Source organism: Hibiscus syriacus, unplaced genomic scaffold (assembly GCF_006381635.1).
Source record: "Hibiscus syriacus cultivar Baekdansim isolate YM2019G1 unplaced genomic scaffold, ASM638163v2 tig00111022_pilon, whole genome shotgun sequence".
Taxonomy (NCBI): Eukaryota; Viridiplantae; Streptophyta; class Magnoliopsida; order Malvales; family Malvaceae; genus Hibiscus; species Hibiscus syriacus.
The window spans coordinates 1,177,258-1,199,039 of record NW_024062956.1 but is presented as its reverse complement, the minus strand read 5'-3'; positions in this window follow the sequence as shown (position 1 = coordinate 1,199,039).

The window sequence follows — 21,782 nt, the reverse complement described above, 5'->3', positions numbered from 1 at the left end:
TGGGATTAGGGTAGACCCTCAGAAAGTTAAAGCTATAATGGATTGGGAAGTTCCTAAGAATGTGTCTGAAGTTCGGAGTTTTCTTGGACTTGCCGGTTATTATCGAAGATTCGTTAAGAATTTTTCTATGATTGTGCTGCCTTTAACAAAGCTAATGAGAAAGAACGTACCATTTGTTTGGACTTCTGGATGTCAAGAAAGCTTCGAAGTTTTAAAGAGAATTCTGACGGAAACTCCGATATTGGTTCAACCGGAATCTGGCAAGAATTTTGTAGTATACAGTGACGCATCCCATAACGGGTTGGGGTGTGTACTAATGCAAGAAGGAAAAGGTAGCGTACGCATCGAGACAGTTGAAAACACATGAAAGGAATTACCCCACTCATGATCTAGAAATGGCTGCTGTAGTATTCGCTCTCAGGATTTGGCGTCATTATCTTTATGGGGAACGTTGCTACTTATATACGGATCATAAGAGCCTGAAGTACCTGATGACTCAAAAAGAATTGAATTTGAGGCAACGTAGATGGGTAGAGTTCTTAAAGGATTACGATGTGATAATTGACTATCATCCCGGAAAGGCTAATGTGGTAGCAGATGCTCTGAGTAGAAAGACGTTTGCAGCTTTACGAGCTATGGATGCAAGATTATCTTTAACGGGAGATGGTGGTCTTTGTGCAGAATTAACCCTTAAACCAGCATGGTTGGAACGAATAGGAGAATTGCAAGGTAAAGATGAAATGTGTTTGAAAAGAATTGAGCAAGTAAAGAACAAAGAGATTAAAGACTTTGAGATTAAGTCAGATGGAAATCTATATTGTAACGGAAGAATTGTAATACCTGACAATGAAGACTTGAAGAAGGAGATATTAACAGAGGCTCATTGCAGTCCGTTAACGATGCACCCGGGTGGAACCAAGATGTATATGGATTTGAAGGATCGATTTTGGTGGTCAGGGATGAAGCGAAGCATCACAGAATTTGTGTCTAAATGTTTGATATGTCAACAAGTCAAAGCCGAGCATCAAGTTCCATCAGGATTATTGCAACCGCTGTTCATTCCTCAATGGAAGTGGGAAAATGTTACGATGGATTTTGTTTCGGGGTTACCCTTGACTCCGAACAAAAGAGAATCAATCTGGGTAATTGTTGATCGGTTAACTAAGTCAGCGCATTTCCTCCCTGTTAGAACGGATTTCTCTATGGAAAAGTATGCAGAGCTGTATATTAGAGAAGTTATTAGATTGCATGGAGTACCTGTTTCCATAGTCTCTGATCGGGACCCTCGATTCACTTCTAGATTCTGGAAATCTTTGCATGGAGCGTTGGGGACTCGTTTAAACTTTAGTACGGCTTTTCATCCTCAGACTGATGGGCAATCAGAGAGAACTATTTAGATATTGGAAGATATGTTGAGAGCGTGCGTAATGGAATTTAAAGGACCATGGGAAAAGTATTTACCGCTGGCAGAGTTCTCTTACAACAATAGTTATCAGTCTAGTATAAAGATGGCCCCCTATGAAGCATTATATGGAAGAAAATGTCGTACTCCCTTAAATTGGTATGAACTCAAAGACCGAAGTGTTCTTGGTCCGGATTTAATTCAAGATGTAGAACAGAAAGTTCGAGAAAATTCAGCATAACCTCAAAGTGGCCTCTGATCGGCAAAAGTCCTATTCTGATCTTAAGAGGAAAGAAATTGAATTCCAAGTTGGAGATAAGGTGTTTTTAAAAGTGTCTCCGTGGAAGAAGGTGTTGAGATTTGGTCGGAAAGGAAAATTGAGTCCTCGGTTTATTGGACCATATGAGATTGTAAAGAGAGTAGGACCAGTAGCATATCAGCTAATTTTACCACATGAGATGGAAAAGATACATGATGTTTTTCACGTTTCAATGCTTCGAAGATATAGATCTGACCCTTCTCATATCGTGACACCAGAAGAGATTGAGGTTCGTCCTGACTTGACATATGAGGAAGAACCGATTCAAATCTTAGCACATGAAGTTAAGCAATTGAGGAACAAGACCATTCCTTTGGTCAAAGTGTTGTGGAGAAATCACAAAGTAGAAGAAGCAACATGGGAGCGTGAAGAAGATATGCGACATCAATACCCTCATTTGTTCGTGCAATGAAAATTCGAGGACGAATTTTCTTAAGGGGGAGAGATTTGTAACATCCTCCATGCCGGGTTAGTGATTAATTTGCAAAGTTTCAATATTTGGTGATTAAAGTAGAACAATTATATAGTTTAATTATAAAGGTTGGTAAATATGAGATTAAGGTGAGGACCAAATGGTCATTGGTAAGGAATTTTAATTAAAATAAAATGTTATGGGGTATATATGATACCCACGTGTGATTTTAGGTTCCAGAACCTCCCATTTCTTCTTCATTCTTCCTTATTTTCTTCTCTTCCTTCTCTCAACGTGGGGCTTGCATTTAAGGTAAGAATCTGAACTTGGTAGTTTCTTTGATGTTTTATGATTGGAAATGAAAGCTTGGATGTTATATAAGCTAAAGGAAAGCTTATATGACATTAAAACAACAAGATTAGTGTTTTAGAGATAGATTTGGAAAATGAGTTTTTAGATGAGATTTTGATATGGATGAGTTTTTGATGTTTGAATCAGAATTTTGACTTGTCAATAAGCTAATTAAGAAGTATGAGGGGTTAGAATTCAAATTAGAACATATTGGAATTTGAGTTGGATTCTTAAATGCTACATGGAGAATTAGATTTCTAAGTTTTAGAGGTATTTAATGGATAATAATTAGTTTAAGTAAGTGTATGAGAGCTAAGAGTAGTAAAGGGATTGAGATATGTATGTTTGAGTTGAAATTAGATGATTTTCGGGCTAAAAATAGGATTTCTGGGTTAGGGGAATCGGTACCCATTCAAGGGGAACCGATACCCCTTCAACGAATATGATTTCCAGAATGCTAGAGGGGAATCGGTACCCCCATGGGGGGGAACCGATACCCCCTCATCGTATATGAAATTCCAGACTGCTTGAGGGGAATCGATACCCCTAAGGGGGGGAACCGATTCCCCCATGAGAAAAAGAAGAAGAAAGAAAAGAAAGCAAGACTAAGCTATTAATTCTTTTAATTAGTAAGCTAATAAAGCTTAATTTCAAGACATAGACGTCTGATGATCATCTTGAAAATTATGTTTATATAGATACCGAGCCTACTCGAGTTCGGGAACAATCTACAAGTAGGATCGATCGAGGAAAAGGCAAAGAAGTATAGGTGAGTGCATATGCATAGCATGAATATAGTAGTATTCAGTTCTAGACTTGTGATAAGTCTAGATTCCATATTTTGATATATGATTACATTCCATATTATGATACATGACATGAATTGTATTAAATGTATTACATGACATGAATTCATATTATATGTATTACATGATATGAATATGCAGAAAAGTTATATACCTATGTGTTAAAGGTATGGAAATACTATGTCTACGCGATATGAACTACGGGAAATGTATAAGCCCATGTTATGTAGATGAGAACTATAGGTATAGTTGGCATGCCAAGGGTAGAGGGTATACTCGGTTCTTTAGGACATATGTATATCCTTTGGAACCTGTGTGAAGTCTTGAAAGACACATACTTGATCCATAGTATATGTATATGATTCTTAAAGAATTCTACGTGGTCCTTATGGACATAATTCTACGGGCACTTCGGTGCAATTCTACGGGCACTTCGGTGCAATTCTACGGGCACTTCGGTGCATTTATACGAGCTGTGGTGACAGCATAGTGCACAACCTCACATTACTCAAATACCTTAGGTTCTCAATATGCTATCATGGGCCAATAAACTTATTGATACTGAATAATGAATGTTACAGTCATACGCTTACAGGTATGGATATTGATGAAGTATACTACATTGATTAGTTACATGTTTGCATCTCATCTCATATGATCCTGACATTTTCATTACAATACATTGCCTTGCTATTATTATTGCCTCACTAAGTCGATGACTTAGCGTGTGAGTGTTTCACACGTAGGATTCGAGGATATTAGACGAGACAGGTGAAGCAGCTTGACAGTATTACTCCTGCAACCATCAGATCAGAAGCAACTTATCAGTAGGTTATTTTGTTATGTAAATAGCAGTTGGCATGTAATTAAAGAGTTAAGTTGTGTATGCTCTGAATATTTTTGTAAACTTATATTACAGTATGTATATTATTGTATTTTCTTAATACAAGTCCCAATATTTTACTATTATTTATTAAGAGTTGTGTTTTAAAGTCAATGTAGTATCTCTGACTCATATCCGGGTCGGGTATGGGTTGGGGGTGTTACAATATCTTACAGATAGGCAGCCAAGGTGGAAACCAATAGGTCTTTTATTAACTTCAATGTTACTTACTCCAACAGTAAAGAATACACATTTTACAGCATTGAGATTAAGGCCAAACATTTCATAAAAATGATCAAGAACTGTTATGACTCCTACAACATATTCCACATTTCCTTTACGAAAAATTAATAGGTCATCAGCAAAGGATAAGTGAGTGAGTCATATTCTTTTGCATTTTGGGTGGTAGCTAAACAGTTCTTTAGCAACAACAAAATTTAACAAACTAGAAAGGACATTCATGGAGATAACAAAAAGGATAGGAGAAAGAGGATCACCTTGTCTAATGCCTCTAGTTCCCTTAAAGCATCCAATCAAGCTTCCATTAAAAGAGATTGAGAATCTGGCTTTAGTGAAACATGCCTCAGTACAATTAATAAATCTCTGAGGAAGATTGAGAGCTTTTAGAACAGTATAAATAAAGTCCCAATGAAGAGTATCAAAAGCTTTTTGGAGATCAATCATCAATGAACATCTTGGTGAGATGATTTTCCTTCCATAGCCTCTGACCAATTCTTGAGCGAGAAGAGTATTATCAACAATGCTCATTCCTTTAATGAGAGCAGTTTGGTTGAGAGAGATTATTCCTGGTATGAGACTTGTAAGTCTCTTGACTAGGATCTTAGTGATGGACTTATAAATAACAGAACAACAAGAGATTGGCCTGAAATCTTTGACTTTGCTAGGGTTAGGTACTTTAGGAATCAAGGCAATAGTGGTTGAATTAAAAGTAGGTAGCATAGTGGAATGCTGGAAAAAGTACTTTACTGCTGCCACAACATCGTCACCTACAATGGACCAAGATTTTTTGAAAAAAAGTGGAGTAAAACCATCAGGGCCAGGGGCTTTGTCATTCCCTTGGCCAAAAAAAGTTTCTTTGATCTCTTCAGTGGTGACTTCTTTGAATAGACTAGAAGCATAATCAGGAGGGAGAGAATAGTTCAACAAATCTTTTAAACTGAATATTAGTGCATTTGACATTGGGATCAGCAGTCCCAATCAAGTTAGAATAGAACACTATCACTTCCGAGGCCATAGTATCAAAGGATTCGAGTCTGTTTCATTGGTCATCAATGAGTATTCGAATAGTTTCCCTATTTTTCTTAACATTAACAGCAGAATGAAAGAATTTGGTGCATTTATCTCCATCTTTGATCCATTACACCTTTGCTTTTTGCTTCAGAAACAATAGTTCAGTTTCTTCTTCTCTTTTCAAAGAGATAAGTTGTTGTTGTTCAAATTCAATTTTCTTATTCCTTACCCGAGAAGAAATATCACTATAACAAGAAGAGTTAAGTTTCTTTATGCAGGATTTAAGGTGCTTGAGTTTAAGAAACATAATTTTCATAGGGTTTTCATGAAAAGAAACTTGCCAAGACTGTTCAACCTCTTTCAAGAAGTTAGGATGCAAAGTCTAGAAGTTGAAGAATTTAAATGGCTTAGGCCTATTAATGGGGGTATCTTTTGAAAGCCATACTATTGACATACAATGGTTAGAAACTCCTGGAGAGAGGAATTCAACGAATGAGCTTTGGAATGTATTTACCCAATTAGGGTTAATAAACACTCTATCAAGTTTTCTTGCAAGATAAGATCCAGATTGTTTGTTGCTCCAAGTAAATAGAGGACTAAAAAAAGGGTGATCATGGAGGTCAAGAGCATGTGTAACATCTTGGAACTCTTCTATTTCAGGAGAAGAGTAAGGACTAAGGAGCTCATAGTCTGAGATTTCATTGGGATACAGGGTGATGTTGAAGTCTCCTCCTAGAATCCAAGGGAGATGTCCTATATTTCTTTCCAATTCATGCAGGTTCTGCCACAACTGTCTTCGGCTAATTGTGTCATTGCTACCATAAACTGCTGAAATAACAAAAGGATTTCCATTGTACTTTCCTTTGGCAGAAATAATCTGATCTGAAACTTGGAAAATAGATAATTCAATATTTTTCTTCCAGAGGATCCAAATTCTCCCATTGATAGCAAAGTCATAGTTAGTACTAACATACCAGTTCACTAATAAAGAATCAAAGTTGACATTGGATTTTTCTGCTTTTACTCTAGTCTCTGACAAACATAGGATATCAACATTGTTCTGGGATGCCCTAAGAAGCACCTTATTTTGCTTTAGAGGATTATCAAATCCTCTAATGTTCCAGAAGCTGATAATCATTGAGGAATTAAATCCAAAGAGGTTCATTCACCCCCAACAATTAAACTTTTGGTTTTATCCAATTTATCTTTCTTTTTCTGTTTAAGGTCCTTGACCAGTTCAACAACTCCCTTTGATACAATTCAACTTTTCCTTTGAGGACCATCTGTTTCTTTAATTAAATTAAGGAGTTTGAATATATTCTTTGATCCAACAAAAACAACATTGTACTTGGGAGGTCTTTCTCTTCCATGTTTAGGAGATGATTTAAGAGAAGAAGAACCATATTCGACTATAGCAGGAGGGTCAGAAGAGAAATGTTGTTTTTCAACAATTGGGACAGAGTGCAAATCCTTATGGATAGTACAGTTATGATCAATGCCAGCTTCTTTCACTTGAGGATCAATAACAGGTGATGAGTTAGGAATTGAAGTTTGAGAAGGAAACTTAGAAGGTTCGAAGCAATTAGATTCAGACTGATTTTTCATTTGCTTGAGGAACTTTCTTAGGAAGTGATTCAGGAGTGGCAGAATCCTGTTGTGTAACACCCCAACCCGTAACCGACCCGGATACAAATCTGAGGTGTCACATTGACTTTTCAAACTTTGACTCTTGATGAAATTCAAGGAAATTTAAAACTTTCATTAAAATAAAAGTAGTTTATTTACATAAGTTGACCAAAATAAACAAAACCGATCAGAGCATTCATAACTGACATCTTTCTTACATGCCAACATACTATACACAATTAAAATACATACTTTATCAATTACTTCTGATATGATCTTCTAGCAGTGTTGCTATGCTTGCCACTCCTATTCCTGCTATTCTTGGTTCTTGATACCTACGTGTAAATCACTTACATGCTAAGTGAGGCATAATATAAATAAATAAATATATATATATATATATATAACAATAAATTCATTAACATGCATTCTTACCATTTAATCATAATATTTCAACTTACATGCATCCATTACATTATAACGTATATGATGATGACATGCACATATAAAACTTATATTCTTATGCTAAATTCACTTTAATTTATCTTTAGATTACCCATGTACATTATTGAGAACAAAAGATACGCGAGTACACTGAGGTTGTGCATAATGTTGTCACCGCAGATCGAATAAAATCCCACTAGGGGCACTGAATATTTATCCCGAATGACCACTGATAATCCCTTGACTCTTGGCATGCCAATTATACCTACAGCTCTCACATTAAATAACATGGGCTTAATTATAATACAATTCTCATTTTTCATATATCTTCTATCACTTTTCACATAAACATATAATTCACTTCATATGAGTACACATGATCACTTTCATAGATTCTCATACCTAAAGGGATTCTCCTGTAATTGTATTTATTCATATAAGTTCATATTAAAGCATGAATGAATTATGCATAAAATCACTATAGCATTAATACATATATAAGTATGCGTGTGCATGAATATGAAATCATAAGTTCAACTATAAGAGATAGACTCATCGCAAGTCTTATCTCAATTCAATTTCATCTAGGATATGCACTCACATTAGCCTTGGCTGCTTTGACTCGATCCTAATCTTTCGATTGTTCCGGAACAGAATTACGTTCTAAATCTATATAGTAATACATTGATACATATCAGTATTCTAATTGATATATTCTAAACAATCACTTCTTAGACTAAAAGAAAGGCTAATTCATCTCTTAATGAAGGTATGTATCGATGCACTCTATAGTGTATCGATGCATCCCTTAATGTGTGCATCGATACGCTATCTATGCATCGGTACACAAACCACATTTGATGTTTTCATTTTAAGGGGGTGCATTTATGCACTCCTTATGCATCGATGCACTAATTACATTCGATGTTTATTTATTTGAGAGTGCATCGGTACATATTGAAGATGCACCAATGCACACAACCCATAAATTCCATTTTAAGCACGAAATTCACTCTCTTTTCAGCTCAACTCATCTTTTTCATCCCTAACTTATACTACTTACACTCATTACTTCAATAACTCTTCTTTAAACTCAAAATCCTATCATTTATATGGCATTCAAGAATCACACTCAATTCCCAACATGTTCTAATTCCTATTCTAACACTTCATACTCCTTAATTTTACTAATGACAAGTCAAATTCAACTTCCAATACTCATTATGAACTTTATATCAAAATTTCATTCAATAACTTCTAACATTTAATTCTTCCTACACCCTTCATCTTATTGTTTTAAAACAAATTAAGTTTTCCTTAAGCTTAATTAGCATCTAATGATCAAGACCAAACTTAAATTTCAACATATAATCAGCTTATGAGAAATCTTACCTTTGCTTTGAACCTTCACGTACAAAGAAGAAGAGATGAGAAGAGAACTCTGGAAACCTTGTGTTTTTCTTCCTCCACTTCCACGTGTAGCATATATATATAATCCTTCTTCAATTTAATTATTTACTAACAAAATAACCATGTTGTCCTTCCATTCTTCATTCTTTGAAATTTGATCCTACACAATATTTTCATATAAGTCCTTGAAGTAATCAATTATTCTACTTTAATCACCAAATTATGTAACTTTACAACTTAGTCACTAACCCGGTATTGAGGATGTTACAAATCTCCCCCTTAATAAAATTCGTCCTCAAATTTTTATTGCGCAAAGAGATAGGGGTATTGAATCCTCATATATTCTTCACACTCCCATATTGCTTCTTCTACCTTATGATTCATCCACAAGACTTTAACCAATGGAATAGTCTTGTTCCTTAATTGCTTAATCTCATTAGCTAAGATTTGAATCGGTTCTTCCTCATACGTTAAATTCGATTGAACCTAGATTTCTTCTGGAGTCACAATGTGGGAAGGATCAGATCGATACTTTCGAAGCATTGAAACATGAAAGACATCATGAATTTTCTCCATTTCAGGTGGCAACACCAATTGATATGCCATTTTTCCAACTCTCTTGACGATCTCATAAGGTCCAATGAACTGAGGATTTAACTTTTCTCTTCGACCAAACCTCAAAACCTTATTCTAAGGAGACACTTTGAGAAACACTTTATCTCCAATTTGATATTCTATCTCTTTTCTCTTTAGATTCGCGTATGGTTTCTGTCTATCAGCTACTGCTTTGAGATTACTTTGAATTACTTGGACCTTTTCTTCTACTTCCTGGATCAAATCAGGACCAAGAATTTCTTTATCTTTAAGCTCGAACCAATTTAGGGGCGTACAACATCTTCTTCCATAAAGAGCTTCATAGGGAGCCATTTTGATGCTTGATTGATAATTATTGTTGTACGCGAATTCATCAAGTGACAAGTATTTTTCCCACGATCCTTTAAATTCTATAACACAGGCTCTTAGCATATCCTTTAGATTCTAGATAGTTCGCTGAGACTGTCCATCCGACTGAGGATGTAACGATGTACTGAAGTTCAATCGAGTTCTCAACGCTCTATATAATAACTTCCAAAACGTTAAGGTAAATCTAGAATCTCGATCTGAAATAAAATGAGATGACATAGTCAATCTGTCTAAAATCACCCAGATTGAATCTCTTTTATTCGAAGTCAAAGACAGCCCCGTTACAAAATGCATTGTTACATTTTCCCATTTCCACTGAGGAATAGACATGGGTTGCGACAGTCCTAATGGAACCTGATGCTCAGCTTTGATATGCTAACAAGTCAAACACTTAGATATGAATTCCGTAATCTGTAACCTGATGCGACAGTCCACCAATATCAACTCTTAAGATCCATATACATTTTGTTTCCTCTAGGATGCATGGTCAATGGGCTACAATGAGCTTCTGATAACAAGTCTTTCTTCAATTCATCATTATCAGGAATCACTAGTCTCCCTTGATAATATAGGTTCCCATTAGTCTTCAATTCATAATCTGTAACCTCTCCATTCTTTATCTGTTGTAGCTTCATTGAACACTTTTCATCTCTAGCTTGTAAATTTTTAATTCGATCTAGCCATGATGGCTTGAGAGTCAACTCAGCACAGATAACACCATATCCACTTAATGATAGTCTGGCATCTAAATTTCGTAAGGCTGCAAAAGTCTTTCGGTTTAAGGCATATGCTATCACATTTGCTTTCCCCGGATGGAAATCGATCACTACCTCATAATCTTTTAGGAATTCCACTCATCTCCTCTGTCTTAAATTTAACTCATTCTGAGTCATCAAATATTTCAAACTCTTATGGTCTGTATACAAGTAGCATCGTTCACCATACAAGTAGTGACGCCAAATCTTAAGAGCGAACACTACTGCAGCAATCTCCAGATCGTGCGTTGGATAATTCTTTTCGTGTGGTTTTAATTGCCTCGATGCATACGCTACCACTTTACCCTCTTGCATTAACACGTATCCCAAGCCATTATGAGACACATCACTATACACTACAAAGTTCTTACCAGACTCCAGTTGAACCAGGACTAGAGCTTCTGTCAAAATCTTCTTTAACTTTTTAAATCTCTCTTGGCACTCTGGAGTCCACACAAATTTTATTTCATTCCTTAATAATTTAGTTAGGGGTAATGTCATTATCGAAAAGTTTTTAACGAACCTTCGGTAATAGCTAGCTAACCCTAGAAAACTCTGGACTTCTAACACATTCTTTGGAACTTCCCACTCTAAAACGACTTTAATATTTTGGGGATCCACTCAAATTCCTTCTGCAGAAATTACATGTCCAAGGAACATCACTTCTTTCAACCAGAAATCACATTTAGAGAGTTTATTATAAAGCTTTTTTCTCTTAAAATCTGTAGAACCATCTTCAAATGTGAACTATGCTCTTCTTCTGACTTTGAATACACTAAAATATCATCGATGAACATCACTACGAATCGATCCAAATAGCGTTGAAATATTCGGTTCATAAGATCCATAAAAGCAGCAGGTGCATTGGTTACCCCGAATGGCATTACTATAAACTCATAGTGACCATATCTCATTCGAAAAGCCGTCTTCAGAATATCTTTATCTTGAATCTTGAATTAATGGTAACCAGAGCGTAAATCAATCTTCAAAAGTACTGAAGCTCCCTTTAACTGATCAAATAAATCGTCAATTATGGGGAGGGGATACTTGTTCTTGATGGTCACTTTATTGAGTTGTCTATAATCAATGCAAAGACGCATGGATCTATCATTTTTTTTACGAACAAAACTGGAGCTCCTCATGGTGAGACACTCGGTCTGATAAACCTTTTGTCCAGTAATTCTTGTAATTGGATATTTAATTCTTGTAACTCTTTTGGGGCCATTCTGTATGGTGCCATGTTGATAGGTGTAGTTCCCGACATTACCTCAATTTGAAATTCTACCTCTCTGTCTAGAGGTAAACTCGGTAATTTTGCAGGAAAAACATCGGGAAACTCTATGACTATAGGAATTTCTTCAATCCCCTTCTCTTTAGCTCTAACATCCAACACACTAGCAATAAACCCTTGACATCCTTGTAACAATAACTTATTTAACGACATCACTTATATTATATTAGCTAATGGGTTCCATCATTCACTAAATACAATGACTTCTATACCTTCTGGACTTCTCAACGTTACTCTTTTTAGTCTACAATCAACATTAGCGTAGTAAAAATATAATCAGTCCATTCCCAGTATCACCTCAAATTCGTCAAAAGGTAATTCCATCAAATTAACAGAGAATTTAATTCCCTGAATCAATATGGGACACCCTCGACACATCATATTGACTCGAGCATTGTGCCCTAACGGATTAGTCACTATCACCTCACTGCTAGTAGCTTCTGACATAATATTCAATTCTTTTACTAACTTACTGCAAATGTAAGAATAAATAGACCCCGAATCAATCACTACAAACATATTCTTGTCATACAACTGAAAAATACCTGCGATTATCTCTGGGTCATCTCGATCCTCGCTAGTCTTGAGATTATACATACGAGCTGTAGAACGTATCTCTTGTGGAGCTGAGGACTTTGACTGACTTCTTCCTCTGCTTCTTCCTCTTCCCCTCTGAATAGCAGAAGTAGACCTCTCTGGCTGAGCAGATTCACCGGCTAACATGGGATAATCCCGAACAAAATGCTCGGTGTCCCCATATTTAAAACAGGCTCCCGAAATCATCCTGCATATTTTCAGAGTGATTCTTTCCACAATATGGACATTGTCTGACTTGACGTGGGTTAGATCTCCCAACTCCAGATCCCACTAACTGTGTCTATCGACCCTTCATCAGATTTGATCTCCTTGTGGATGATAACACTGACTCTAATCTCGTTTGGGGTCGAGAACCCACATCTCTACCCCTTTTTGGTGGTGCAACACTCAATGATGTACCTGATCTTTTCGATGTCTGAGCTCGAGAATCTCTGAACCTCTCATTCTGAGCTCTTTCCAGAGCTTTAACATGATTCACCACTTCTTGAAATGAAGATAAATTCAACACAATTAGAATTTCTTTCAGCCGAGGATTCAATCCCTCTACAAACCACTCACAAGCATTCTTCTCTGTAGGAATTAACTCAGCAGCGAAGCGGCTTAACTTATTGAATTCACATTCGTACTCATACACTGTACGATTTCATTGCTTCAAGTTCATGAGCTCTTGCTTCATCCGTCAGATGAATTGATCTCCGATGTATTTATGCTTGAACTCTTCTAAAAACAAGGACCAAGTTACTTGATCACCAAACATTCTCAATGTAACATTGGTCCACCAAATCCTTACTTGCCCTTGGAGCAATGAGACTACTCCATCCAGCTTGTCAGCATCAGAACAATGAAGTCCTTCAAGCATAATTTTCATGTCATTAAGCCAAAGGTCTGCAACAACAGGACCTTCTCCGGCTTCAGCTCTAAACTCTGGTGCTCCTAAACCCTTCAACTCCTTTGCAACATACATTCTCATAGTTGAAGTAACAGAAGGTTGAAAATGTGCCAATACTGTGTCCAAATGTTCTGAAGAACACATCTTGATCACTCACATGCACTCCAGAGGGTGTCTGATCTTCACTCTGCCTGGCCAGGGTAGGTGAATTACTACTTTCAGCGGGCCTATCGTCTCCCGCTTCATTTCTAAAGCTACCATATCCAGACATCTATAAAAACATACTTATATCGTCATATTAGCAAAACAACATACTTACTATTTTATCAGATCAAAAATTTTCACTATTTTGTTGGCATGTATACATTATAAGACTCTCTAGACTTCGGTTTATGCCGAGAATTGACTAAATTGTAGCTCTGATACCATTAAATGTAACACCCCAACCCGTAACCGACCTGAATACGAATATGAGGTATCACATTGACTTTTCAAACTTTGGCTCTTGACGAAATTCAAGGAAATTTAAAACTTTCATTAACATAAAAGTAGTTTATTTACATAAGTTGACCAAAATAAACAAAACCGATCAGAGCATTCATAACTGACACCTTTCTTACATGCCAACATACTATACACAATTAAAATACATACTTTATCAATTACTTCTGATCTGATCTTCTAGCAGTGCTGCTGTTCTTGCCACTCCTATTCCTGCTATTCTTGGTTCTTGATACCTACGTGTAAATAACTTACATGCTAAGTGAGGCATAATATAAATATATATATATATATAACAATGAATTCATTAACATACATTCTTACCATTTGATCATAACATTTCAACTTACATGCATCCATTACACTATAATGTATATGATGATGACATGCACATATAAAACTTATATTCTTATGCTAATTTCACTTTAATTTATCTTTAGATTGCCCATGTACATTATTGAGAACAAAAGGTACGCGAGTACACTGAGGTTGTACACAATGCTGTCACCGCAACTCGAATAAAATCCCACTAGGGGCACTGAATATTTGTCCTGAATGACCACTATGTCTCGAAGGACCACTGATAATCCCTCGACTCTTGGTATGCCAATTATACCTACAGCTCTCACATTAAATAACATGGGCTTAATTATAATACAATTCTCATTTTTCATATCTCTTCTATCACTTTTCACATAAACATATAATTCACTTCATATGAGTACACATGATCACTTTCATAGATTCTCATACCTAAAGGGATTCTCCTGTAATTGTATTCATTCATATAAGTTCATATTAAAGCATGAATGAATTATGGATAAAATCACTATAGCATTAATACATATATAAGTATGCATGTGCATGCATATGAAATCATAAGTTCAACTATAAGAGATAAACTCATCGCAAGTCTTATCTCAATTCAATTTCATCTAGGATATGCACTCACCTTAGCCTTGCCTGCTTTGACTCGATCCTAATCTTTCAATTGTTCCGAAGCAGGATTACGTTCTAAATCTACATAGTAATACATTGATACATATCAGTATTCTAATTGATATATTCTAAACTATCACTTCTTAGACTAAAAGAAAGACTAATTCATCTCTTAAAAAAGGTATGTATCGATGCACTCTATAGTGTATCGATGCATCCCTTAATGTGTGCATCGATGCACTATTTATACATCGATACACAAATTACATTCGATGTTTTCATTTTAAGGGGGTGCATCGATACACTCCTTATGCATCGATACACTAATTACATTCGATGTTTATTTATTTGAGAGTGCATCGGTACACATTGAAGATGCACCGATGCACACAATCCATAAATTCCATTTTAAGCACAAAATTCAGTCTATTTTCAACTCAACTCTTCATCTTTCACCTCCTTTAATATCCCTAACTTGCATACATATACTTACACTCATTACTACTCAATAATAACTTCTTTAAACTCAAAATTTTATCCTTTATATGGCATTAAAGAATCACACTCAATTTCCAACATGTTATAATTCCTATTCTAACACTTCCTACTCTTTAATTTTACTAATTACATGTAACACCCCCAACCCGTACCCGACTTGGATACGAGTCCGAGGTGTCACATTGACCAGTCAAAGTATATACTTTTATAAAAACCTTAAAAAATTTAAAACTTTTATTCTATAAAGTAATTCTTTTACATAAACATATTTAAAACCTTAACAGACTCCATCAGAGTGTACATATATATCATGACTTAGTTACATGCCAACATATTAAATTATATGACAAGACATACTTTACAAAATATTTATGATCTGAACTTTGCACAGAGGTATGCTGCTCTACGGATCTGAAACTTGATCTTCTGACTTATCCACACCTACGTGTAAAACATTTACATGCTAAGTCATAGGCTTAGTGAGACATGTAAATACATAAAGTAAACTAACAAATGCATGAACATCCTATATAACACATATTATACTTATATACCTATTAAACCCATCACTTACCGGTTTATCCTTACTTATTTCCTTATCATTGATTCAATTCCATCAAATGAGCATATATTGAACATAAAAATATAATATAACTTCAAACACAACAATACATGGATAATTACTATGATCATATCATACATAACCATATCACATCTCATATCACTATTACCCATATACACTTGTTACCCTTATTATCATATAATCCTAACTTGTCACTTATACATATCGTTATATTAAATTATGGTTTCTTTTCAAAGCCCATGCACACTATTGAGAACTTAAGGTACTTGAGTACATAGAGGTTGTGCACTATACTGTCACCACAGCTCGTATAAATCCCACTAGGGGCGCGTAGAATTTGTCCTGAATGACCACGTAAATGTCCCAAAGGACCACATATAACACATATGTCCCGAAGGACTACTATGTCCCGAAGGACCGCGTAGACCCTCGACTCTTGGCATGCCAACTATACCTATAGCTCTCATAACACATGACATGGGCATTATCTTTTACCTTATTACACATTCATATATTCATATCACATAGTTCTTTCACATAGCTCTTTATCATATTTCATATGATCACATAGTCACGTAGTTTACTTTCACGTAGCATTTTCCATGAAATTCACATTATTCATCCTTTTCACACATGGTCACATCACATATACCTTTTTCTCATATGCATATAACATATTATTTCTTATCTTTTAACATATATTACATATGCATATAATCTTATGTCTTATTATCAATATCTAATCTATCTTATTATACTAACATATCATATAACATTCTAATAAAAGCACATATGATTCATATTATTTTCATATATATTTTATCATATATTTCATGATCACATGACCTATTATCATAATACAAGCATTTACATAGTTCACACATAAAAATGCATTCAATAATTAAACATATGCATTTACTCATATACCATACATCTAACACCATATCACTACATGTTTATGCTTTAATACTTATATCATATAATATCGGAATTGGACTCATCGCAAGTCTTAATTCCGTAACATAATGTACACTTACTATCATGTACTCACTTGGTCTCAATGAACCCTCTTAAACTCTTGTTTCCATTGCGTATCTTACTCTGTCGACCTATCCGAACTTTGCTTTCGATTGATGTCTACATAATCATATATTAATACTATCAGTATCCAATTAATATACTTTAACCTATCATTTCATAGACTGAATAACGATTTATTTCATTTCCCATTGAAGTGCATCGTGCATTCTTCAGTGCATCGATGCATTCTTTAACATGTACATCGATGCACTACCATGCATCGATACACAATTTACATTCGACGTTTCCATTTTAAGGGGATGCATCGATGCACTCCTCATGCATTGATGCACCAACTGTACTCGATGTTTATTTATTTGAGAGTGCATCGATGCACATTGAAGATGCATCGATGCACACAACCCATAAATTATATTTTGAGCCTGGAAATTCTTACTTTGACCTCAAATTCTACTTATTAACCCCCTCCTTATGCCTTAAAACTTATCTATACATGTATCAACCTTCTTATAACACTATAAAACTTTACCATCTCCCATAATCCACCATAATTCTTGAATCAAAGAATTTCATTAAATTTTCCATGTGTTCTAAATTCAATTATATCACCTTTAACTTCTTAATTAACCCATTGACAAGTCAAATCCATCTTTAAAACTTTAAAAACCTCTTTATATCAAGAATTAATTTCTCAACCCTTAATCAAATTTCCTTTCTAATTCACTCCTTTTGGTATTTTAAGCTTATATAAGCTTTCCTTAGGCTTATATAACACTCATGGAATAAAACCTAACTTAAACATTCAAGAATTAATCATAAAAATTAAAACTCACCTTTGAGGTTTGAGCTTGAACCCACGGGAAGAAGAAATGAAGAAGGAAAAGAAGAGTTCTAGATCACTCTTCACATCCCACGTGTTTCATTCTTAATAAGGGAAAGAAAATATCTTTTTAAACTAAGTATCATAATGCCCTTTACTTATTCCATAATTATGATTTAATACAATACTGAAATAGTCCCTATTTAAATTCTTGAACTTATCAATTTCCTTAAATTGATCCTCAAATTCCAAAAATTCTCATTTTAGTCACTAACCCGAATTTTGGAAAGTTACATGACAAGTCAAATTCAACTTCTAATTCTCATTATGAAGTTTATTTCAAAATTTCATTCAAGAACTTCTAACCTTTAATTCTTCCTACACCCTTCATCTTATTGTTTTAAAACAAATTAAGCTTTCCTTAAGCTTAATTAGCATTTAATGATCAAAACCAAACTTAAATTTCAACACATAATCAGCTTATGAGAAATCTCACCTTTGCTTTGAACCTTCACGTACAAAGGAGAAGAGAGGATAAGAGAACTCTGGAAACCTTGTGTTTTTCTTCCTCCACTTCCACGTGTAGCATATATATATAATCCTTCTTCAATTTAATTATTTACTAACAAAATGACCATATTGTCATTCCATTCTTCATTCTTTGAAATTTGATCCTACACAACATTTTCATATAAGTCCTTGAACTAATCAATTATTCTACTTTAATCACCAAATTCTGTAACTTTACAATTTAGTCACTAACCCGGTATTGAGGATGTTACATGTTGAATCTCTATGCCTCCATGAGAAGAATTAGAGTTTGGGATATCTTTTTTCTTCCAAACTTGGTTTGGAGTTGGATTTGATATAGATTTCACCAAGTAGTTTTTTTGTCATTATGGCCAAAAACCTTGCATTTCCTGTATTTAGGAGGCAACCAAGGTAATTCGACATAGACTGAGGTAGTTAAACCATCTTGGAGAACAACATCAATGACTTTAGGAAATTCGTCGTTCACACCGATTTCCACATAAATCTTTGCGAATTCAAGCCTGGTCTTAGAAGTTGTAACAGAATCCATTGAAATTGGATTCCCTATACCACTAGCTATGTAACTTAAGCATGTCTGAGTAAATAATTCTAGGGGAACATTATACAGGTTAACCCAAATCGGGATTTTAGAAAGATCAAAGTGTAGGCGTTTTAAGCTAGGTTCCCAATTTCTCAGAATGAATGGTTTGTTAATTATATGCTAGGGGCCATTTTCAAGTACCCACTCTCTAGCAGATTCAGAAGCAAAAGTAAAAATGTATAGATTAGTTCATGCTAAACTGACATGTACTCGAGAGCCTTGCAATGGCTTTGTCCATAGGTTGTCAACAATTTGTTGCATTGTTGTGAAGTTTGGCGTCGGGCCAAGGAATTGCCCCACTAGAGATAACCTCCATTCTGATATTCCAGCTTCTAATATCTCGGCGGGAGGGCTAATCGTTGGGATTCCGTCTTTAACTTTTGGTAGGTAGAAATTTAGGGTTAGACTAGTATAACTCTCGAATAACTTTCTCCAATCCATCGATGGAATGAGGGATTTTTTAGTATGGTGGAAAAGAGAAACGAGAACCTTGATAAAAAGAAGCCAAAGTAAAGATAACCACCGGAATCTTGGGAACAGAAGGCAAAAGGAAAGAAGACCACCGGAGACAAGACGAGATAACATAAATCGTTAGGCCTGCTAACGTGCACCCAGAGAAAACCACTATCGTGTGCCCCTCACTAATTTTATCCACAACAACTAAACTTGACTTGGCTAATGCGCTCATTATTAACTATTAGGGTAAACTAAAATAATGGTAATTAAAATTTAAGTAATTTTCCGTTTACCTCACTAACCTTTTAAAAGTTACAAATTGATTACTAATATTATCAATTTATAATAAAATGGTCACTCGATGTTAACGATCAGTTACGGAAAGCTAAGTTGGGTCGTTAAATGCATACATGGACCATTAACCGCCACGTTGAAATCTTTATTGACCAACTTTTCAACTAATATTATAATAAATTGAAAATAATATCATTTAATGAATATTTAATTGATTAACACCCACTAAACCCTTTTATTCTTCATCACTTTTCCAGGGTTGTTGCTCACATAAGTTACCCTCACTCATTGTTTTTGTTCTTCAAGTCCATAAATCTTGTCTAAGTCTCTAAGATCCCTATGTCCACCTTCAGTTCGACGCCTTCATTCCCTTTCTCTTCCTCTTCTAGGTGTGGCAGTCATTCTGTCCAAATCAATTGCTCCACTCCTTGCTCCACCATCTCCATTAACAACCGCTCTTTTTCTTTACTCAGCCTCGATCCAAACTCATCTTCCCTCACTTTATTACCTTTACCCCCATTGACTACACTCTTTTCCACTTCCACATGCTCTTCTTTCCATTTCCTTCCTATCAATATCTCTGGATCACCATTTCGAATCTCTGACGCTTATTGCTCTAGACTATCGCTTCTCCATTTTGTTCGTTTTTTAGTCTTCTCAACTGTACCCTTTCCTGGAAATGTGGGGTTATAAAAACCCAGTCAAGCTCCTCCATGGCTGCAGGTCAATCTGTCCTCTTCACGAGCTAGGCTGTCAAGCTTGATGTAATGGGTTACCTCGAACATTTATTCTTCGAAATGAGTTTTCAGATTGAATGAAACGAAGCTCGAGACTCTTACTTTTCGAGCTGTAAAGATTGTAGATCGAAGAATGGTGTTTGCGGAATGTGTTGAGAAAAAAAAAGACTGCTTTTTTTGGTTGAAATTGGAACCACTTTACATTAAAAAATTTTGCTAATCATGAAGTTGCAGATGAAACAGCGTATTTATTCACATAACTTAACAGAAAGTTTCTCTCTTGAGGATTGCCTAATTTGTCTTTAAGGAAATTATCTTAGATTTAGCGACCATGATGGTGAAGTACAACTAATAAGACTTAGGGTCGATTTTACTATATTCTTTGCCTCCTTTATATTTACCATTCAAAGATATAATTTTGTACAATTGTGAATTATTTTACCATTAGTGAAGTATATGGTTCCATATTTCCATATACTCGTATAAGATGAAGTACCTTGTAGTTAAATCTGAGTCTCAAGTAGAGCATCTTGTTGCTCATAGAACGACTAACAATAATTGTGAGAGGGAAAAAGAATGAAATTCTTACATTACAAATAAGGGCAGAATGAAATAAAAAAAATAAGAAAACCTTAAATTTTTTGCAAGAAAAATGGACGCATCGATTATAAAAATATTTATTTATTTTATTCATTAGCTAACCACCCTCGCTGAATTAGAGTGAAATTATCTTTTTCCAGTGTACAATTAATTAGTGTATGGGTCCTATTAAACTATAAATAAATATATTATAATTGAGAAATATATACAAGTTGCTTGAATAGCTAGTTGGTTAGAGTGGCTGTTAACCACAAGGTCGGAGGTTCAAGCCCTCTTCCTAGCGGTTAGTCTTTTCGTTTTAGCGTAAATTACACTGGTAGTCACCTAACTTTTGAGTCTTTTCACTTTGATCACCAAAATAAAAAAAACCTTTATTAAAAACACTATCCTTAAAAAAAAGCTTTCATTTCAGTAACGATTATTGACGTAGCAGACCCTCCTTCCTTTAATTTTTTTAATTTAGGGTAAATTACACTGGTAGTCACCTAACTTTTAGGTATTTTCACTTTGATAACCAAAATTAAAAGTCTTTCATTAAAAACCCTATCCTTAACAAAAAAAAGTCTTTCAATTTTTTATTAAATTAATATCTCCAATAAATGATGACATATGTTATTATCTTATTTGTAAACAAATAAAAGGAAAAACATGAAACAAGTCAAACTTGAAACTTTAGAAAATTATTTGTAAAAGTGAGAAAAATATGGTTAGATTTAATTTAAAATTAAATGAATTAATGAGAGAGATAGAAAAAAGGATGAGAAATTGAGAATATTATAGAA